Below are 7,970 nucleotides of genomic sequence, written 5' to 3' on the forward strand. Positions count from 1 at the left end.
ATATATATTTCCACTGGTTCAAACTGATTGAAATTTGAAACACTTAATTTTTTTACTATATTTTGAAATTCTGTCTAAAAAGTTAAAAAAATTAAGCATTGGTTCAAAGTTGCCCGTTGGTTAAAAAAATGTAATTATGACCATTGGTTAAAACTACAAACGGTCTAAAAATATCCAAACTTTTTTTATGTTATTTTTTCTTTATTTAATTAATACTAATAATTATACTTTGTATCTTTTTTGTTTTTTATTATTTTAAAATTATTTTAGTGTTCCGATTTTCAATCCGGTTGAATCGGTGGAAAGATCTTAATTTTTTTTATCATTTTACTTTCAATTGTCATAATGAATTTTTGAACTCGTAGAATCAAATATCTCTTAGGGCTATTCAATGAGAGCCCTAGAGTCAAAATTTAATTATGGCCATTTAGGATAAAATGATCAGAAAATTAAAATATTTCCACCGATTTAAACGGATTGAAATTTAAAACACCTAATTTTTCAACTTATTTAGACAGTTTAAACTACCACAGAAATATAATTTTTCCGTTTTACATTATTTCATAATCAATATTAGGCTCGTTTGATAGGTTTCATCGAGTACATTTCAAATATATAAAATTTATTTAAAAAAATTACGTGAAACAAAAGTTATTGACATTTAAAAATTTATAACAAAAAAAGAAGAAGAGAGAGACTGAGGTGTGAGAAAGAAAGTGTGGAGGTGGAATAAGGGGGTAAAGAGAGGGGTAAATAGGGAAATTGGTGGGTCCGCGTCAGACACCCCCCTGACACGGGGGGGGGGGGGGGCGGTGATTAACACCTCTCCTCTAGGAAGGCCTGGCCTGCACTCAAAAGAGGGAATCGCAGGAGAGAGAGGAATGAGAACGAGAGAGAGGGTTTGGAAATTTGAAAAAGAAATGGCGTTGCAGAGAGAGAGAGAGAGAGAGAGAGTGACGTTGCGGTTAAGATAAGAGAGATCATGTGGAAATCCCAAATTAAACTGCAAAATTAATGAGCGGTCCATTTTAATTTTTAATAATTGTCACCGACTTTAGTTATGCCGACTCAGGAAGCATGGCACAGCACCCCTACCTACATCCCCAAACACCCCCAAACGGTACCGTTTGAGATTAAAAAAAATCTTAAGTTTTCAATTTGCAATCCTAAAGAGCAGAAACGTGATTATGAGAGCTTTAGAGATAAAATCTAATTATGCCTCTTTAGAATAATATGATCAGAATAATAAGATCTTCACACTGGTTCAAACTAATTAAAAATTGGAGCAGTAAATTTTTTAACCATATTTTTTAATATATAAACGGTCTAAAAAATAAAAAATTAAGTGCTCTAATTTTTAATTTATTGAACAAGTGCGAAAATGTTATTATTCTGATTATATTATTCTAAAAAGACATAATTAACTTTTGTTTTTAAGGCTCTAAAATAATCACGTTTTTGCTCCACAAGATCCTAAATAAAGAGCAGATGCTTAATTATGAGAGTTCTAGAGACAAAAGTTAATTACGATCCTTTAGAATTATATGTTCAGAATAATAAGATCTTCGCACTTGTTCAAACAGATTAAAATTGGAGCAATTAATTTTTAAATTTTTTAGACCGTTTATATATTAAAAAATATGGTTAAAAAATTTACTGCTCCAATTTTCAATCAGTTTGAACCAGTGTGAAGATCTTATTATTTTGATCATATTATTCTAAAGAGGCATAATTAAATTTTATCTCTAAAGCTCTCATAATCACGTTTCTGCTCTTTAGAATTGCAAATTGAAAACTTAAGATTTTTTTTAATCCCAAACGGTACCGTTTGGGGATGTTTGGGGGTGTGGGTAGGGGGTGCTGTGCCATGAGGCACAGCAAAGCCCCCGCTTCCGCCGACTCATCTCTTGCTTGTTTCAATTAGGTGTGGCAACACAAACAATAGTACTCCTACTTTTTAAGTAGCTTTTTTTCTTTTATTCAATTTTTTTTCATTTTCTAATTGAAAGTCAAATTTTTGTAAATTATTGATTCGTCTCATCAAGAAGAATCAAAAAAGTAATGACTTTTTCCCAAATATTTTACACATACCACAACGTATAGGAGAACTTTAAAAAATCACTCAATAATGTAACTACTTTTGAACTTAACAATATGTAGAATATTACATGTTATATACTATTAAAATCATAAAAAAAACTCACCGAATATAACATTATTAAACCTCACATGCACACAAATCAAATGATGGTAGCAAAAATTCAAAACCCTAACATTGAGATCTCAATAACATATATAGAAAGGAGATGGGAAAAAAAAGTAATAAGAGATGGTTAGATCGACCTCTCACCTCGTCACCGTCAAGAATGGCCAGAGGAATAGGTGATTGTTCAGCCTTGTTGGAAGAGTATGTGAGAACTGAGAAGGGTTTTTTTACTTTCGACGAAACAAGGTAAAAGAAACATCGTAACAGAGGATCACAAAGAAGAAAACGGTTGAAGTCTCCATTAGATTTTTATTAAGTAAAGCGGCGCCGTTTTGCTTGGGAAATAGATCTGAGAAGGCTATTGTAGACCATTAGATTTTTTCATTGATGTGTTGTCAAGCCCATAACAAAAATCTCTCAAGATCTTCACAAAGGATTCGAATCCCTTGATTCTCCGAGATTTTGTTTTTACCAGGTTTATACGGTTTTGAAGGGCCACTTCATGAGTCTTTTTCTGGTTTATTTAAGTGATGATGAAGAAATCAGTAATAATATAGTTTCTATTGTAACAACCCTAATTTTGATAATAATTATTTCGAATAAAATTTAGTAATCTTACTCTTAAATTATTAATTAACTAGGATGAGTTGTCTAGTTAATCTAATTTGTGTAATTGTCTAGGTAACTAAGGACAATAACTAAACTACTGATAAGCGCGTAAATATTCACATATGCACCCCCTAATTTATCCTTGCTAAGTCTATTTATATTGTTACTCTAGAGCTTAATACTTGATTTTCTTGTTGTAGGTATTTGAAGTTTTAACGAAATAAAATCGGACAAACCAAGTCAACTGACGAACCATGGTATTTTGTTGGCCGAGATAAGCGTGGGCCGTGGGACATACTCCTACTGTGCTCTTAGAATTGAAATTGGTTGAAAACATTACAAAATACACAAGTCTTGGTGGGCCCAAGAGTTAGTTGTTTATTGGTCTCTTTAATTAAGAGTTGGACCAAAGAAAAAGAGAGACCTTCCAAAGGCAATTCTTGGCTGGGAATTAAAAATGAAGAGAAATAAGGGCCTTGTTCGTTTAATATATTTATTTTGTTTTAACTTTATTTTTCAATCATTATTCTATATCTTTCTCCAATCATTATCCTATTTCTTTAATTATTAATTTCATTTCTCTCTTTATCTCTTTCCACTCATTACGCCTCTCTCCAATCATTATCTTATTTCTCACTCCACCCACTACCAAAACTAAAATACCCAAAGTTACCAAACGAACAAGACAAGGGCTTTTGTAAAAATCGACTACAGCAACATATATAAGGACAAGAGAAGACTTGGACGCATTAGAAAAGAAAAAAGAGAGCGTTGCGCAGACATTGGGAAACTTTGGAAATAAACAAAGGTGGTGCTCAGCACGGACAGAACAAGGACAGTGCGATGATTTCTCTTCCGATGTCCGGCTAAACTCGTTTCTAAAGCGTAGATGAAGCTCGAACTCAGAGTAATAATGTTTATATTTTGATTTAGTGTTTTATTATTCAAATCGTGGTTGTATGACATAAGGATTTATTTGCAATATTAATTTTTCCAATCACATTTTGTGTATAAATGCATGGGTTTTATGCACGTTCATACAACAGTTCTTAATTGTTTGTGATAGCTGAGTAAGATGGGTTATACTCTGTAAGACGTGCCGTGCTATTAAACGATTCGTGCCATAGAGACGGATCATACTAGTAAGATGGTTCGTGCTAGGCGGCGATATCTCATGCTGTTCGGTGATTCATATAAATCTTTTGGCGATATCGCGAGGGCCTGCGAACCCTAACAATATCTGGATTGATTTGAATGATAGACCTTTATCATCATATAGAAATTGTTACAACGGGTCGAGTGGATTCGAAACCCTAGATCTTTTCTCTCATAAACTCTCGTTATTTCTTAATTGCTTTAATTTAATTTAGCTTTGAATATTTTCAAAATCCAACAATCAAATCCTTTTCCGAATTAATTTAGAAATCGATTGAAATAACTGCAACTCAGCCTTCGTAATCTCTGAGGACAATACTCGGAGTACTTACCCCTATCTTTTAGGTAGTAGTAATTATTATGTTTTATTAATTATTTTTTATACAAAAACGAAGCGATCAACTACTTTCCTAACTAAACCCAACCTTATACTCCACCATCATCTCACTTGTAACACCACTAATTTTGGGAACGTTAAATAAATATTTTTCATTGAAAACTAAATAGAGTTTGGCTCATTATTACATCATAACTCTTATAAGAGTACTTTTATTAAACACGGAAGGGGTAACTAGGGTTCCAATCTACTGTTCCGCCTGCTCTTCCATCCTAGCCAGCTCCTCGGCTCCGAAAGCCTCCAGGGTATAAAGTTCATCATGTTCATCTACATGGTCTGACACATTATACCAGTGTCACCACCAATATAATATGTCAGGGTCATCAAAGGTAACACCATAAGCTATAGGGCTCAATAGGATAATCCATACCCACTAACCATTAACTTACAAGCAAATGATCAGAAAATTAATGATTTTCACATAGTATATGCATATTTAACAAAACAATAACAATGACACATTCATATTCACTATTCAAACTTACGTTGGTGTCCATGATTTTCACAGTTTTTCTAACGCAACTTGTCGTAGACTATGCCACCATTTTTCATATCCCAAATCAACATTTCCAAAATCGCTTTTATACACCCAACCTCGGTTCTGCCGCTCCGGGTTTTCGAGTATCCTCACAATAGTTCCGCCGCTCCGGGTTCCCATTGGCACACAATCTGCATTGGCTCCTCTCTACGGATAATCAAGCTACACACCCAACCTCGGTTCCGCCACTCTGGGTTCTCGAGTATCCTCACAATGGTTCCGCCGCTACGGGTTCCCATTGGCACACACATACACACACCACACAACGAGCTACCACGTCTGGCCACATGTGGTTTTCAAACCATTTCTCTTTTTCAAAACACATCTTTTCATTTACCACACCCTATGTGTCATGTTTCTATTTTCTCAATTTATGTGTCTCGTTACATGCATAGACTCCGCGGCAGGACTTTTCACGTAAGTACATATAAATCATTTATTATAATATTGAAACTAAACTAGCGAGATCATCCAACTCTATATTACTTATCATGCTCGTATTATCACGTAGTCATACTCAAACATTTAGCACATAATATAAAGCATAATGTCACATGGACGGACACCTTTGGAGTGAAAAACCACTTATGCTCTATCACTCATCAAACAAGTAATCTAAGTAATCACGTATACATACTCATAACCATCCTAAATATCAAAATACGAATACTTTCGATCAAGTTTACATTTCGAAAATCCGTTCTTTCATTCTTTTAGGGAAGTTCAAAACAACATATGTTTTTCCAGAAAATAAAGTCGATATATTCAACATAGACATATTTCTTTTCAAACTTTTAGTAAAACACTTTTCAAGTTATCATGCATTTCAACATACCAACAATATACACATTTCTATTATACTTAGAATTAGGGAATAAGGACAATCTACTGTTCTTCTTGGCGGTAGGGCGGCTATGGAAAAGTAAGTTGACTATCGGACAGAGTGACTTCTTACGGTAAGCTTCCTGTAGCATCGAAAGAGAAAGGTTTCTCTCAAAACTAGTTATTGACTAAACTACTAAACTTTTTGGATCTAAATGGTGGTCGAGTGGTGGTTTAGTGGCGGCCTTGGATGAGTTTCTTAAAGAACTTCAAGCAAAATTCAAGAACAACTCAAGAACAAGAAGAACAAAGAACAAATTCAAGAATTCTAGAGAGAGAAGTTGAAAGGTTTCAAGGTGTGAGTTGAATGGCAAGTGAGGGGTCCTATTTATAGCAAAATTTTGGCTCCCCCTCTCCCCTCCTTGGCCGGCCCTCCTCCGCCTCTCTTTCTCTCATTTTTTGCTCCGTTGTCTTGTCCAATCAAGCCTTTCAAGCATGCCATGACTTATCAATCCAATTTAGAATCAAAGTCTAGGTTATCATGAAGGGTTTTGGTTTTGTCTTGTCCTAGGAGGGTTTACTTACAAGGAAGAAGAAAATGATTGGCTAGGTTTATGTTTAAAGAAGCCTAGAAATGGGTTGTCAAATTGTACTTAGATAGAGTGTGAGGTTGGCTAAAAGCAGGTAGCTTGCTAGAGTGTACAAAACACATGCACACACGTCACTCCTCTCTCTCACTCTCGGCCTCTCTCTCCTTCTCTCCTCTCGGCTCTCTCCCTCTAGTACCATGTGTGTGTGTGTGTACACATACACACACACACACACACACACATATATATATATATATATATATATATATATATAGAAAGAGACCCTCTAGTACCATGTGTGTGTGTGTGTATACACACACACACACACACATATATATATATATATATATAGAGAGAGAGAGAGAGAGAGAGAGAGAGAGAGACAGACAGACAGAGAGAGAGAGAGAGAGAGAGAGAAAATCTAGAAAAGTAAGCCTTGAAGGATAACTATTAGGTTCAAGGCTATTAGTCCTGGGTTTGCATGCATGGTAAGGCTAAGTTTGCTTCTTTTGGAAGCAAAATAATTACTTCTAATGGTCTAATGGTTCTATTAGGGTTGGAGGGGTTTACAAAGCTCAAAGATGGACAAAAAGGTTCATCTAAGATTAGGGAAATGTAACTAGGTGAGGTGGAGTTAGGTTTCTTTAACTAATTGGTTGGAAGCTAATTCTACTTGCCAAGTAGGATTTCTAGCCAAGAAATATAATTTTTCAAGAATTAGTTTACTTACTAGGAAAATATACAAGTGCTTTTTCAAGCATATTTGTCCTTGGAAAATGATTAGATTGTCCGGTGCGAAGAGATTTAATTTTAAAAGTCTTAAATCTAATTATGACGGACAATTAAAGAATAAAAGAAAATTATAAAGCAATTCAAGAATTAATAATGAATTTTCAAATATTTAAATGAGATTTTTATTACTAAAAATCGGAGTTGTTACATCACTATTCACATCTCCCTTTTCCCCAAAATCAGCCGAACCACCACCCTCTCCTTTGTCATTTCCCCATTACTTCCCCTCACATCTCACTCTTCCCCACACTCCACCCTCTCTGTCCCAACAAAAACCAAACCCACCCCATTACAGACTTTAGGTACAGATCTAACACAGCAAAGTTACGTGACACTCTAACTGTTAAAAAACGGGACCCACCCATTCTCTCCTCCTCAAATTGTGAGTCCAACTCTCTCTCTCTCTCTCTCTCTCTCTTGTTCCCAATAAAACAAGTTCTCTCTCCTCCTCTGACGTCACCATGTCCGGCGATCAAAATCAACACCGACCACCCCCGCCACCCCTCCTCCTCCCTATCCGTCTGCTCCTCTCTTCCCCGATGTGGTAACACAAGTGTGAAAAAGATGGGACCCAACCATTCTCGCCCCTTAAATCTGCTCCAATTTGAACCAGCCTTATTTTTTCCCAAAATTGAAACCAAGGGAGAAACAAAGTGAATCCAACATATATCCTCTCTCTATGTTGTTCCCATTAAAACAAGCGCGATCTCTCTCTCTCTCTCTCAAACAAAAAAGAAAGTTGTTCTTCGGTAATCTGTATTAAGGCATTAGATCAAGTAAAGCCTAAATTTGGTGAAAATTTTTTGTTGGAAACACCAGCGCAAGTGCATTTTTCTCCTCTATTTGAATTTATTGCATGTT

Source organism: Rhododendron vialii, chromosome 10a (assembly GCF_030253575.1).
Source record: "Rhododendron vialii isolate Sample 1 chromosome 10a, ASM3025357v1".
Classification (NCBI taxonomy): Eukaryota; Viridiplantae; Streptophyta; class Magnoliopsida; order Ericales; family Ericaceae; genus Rhododendron; species Rhododendron vialii.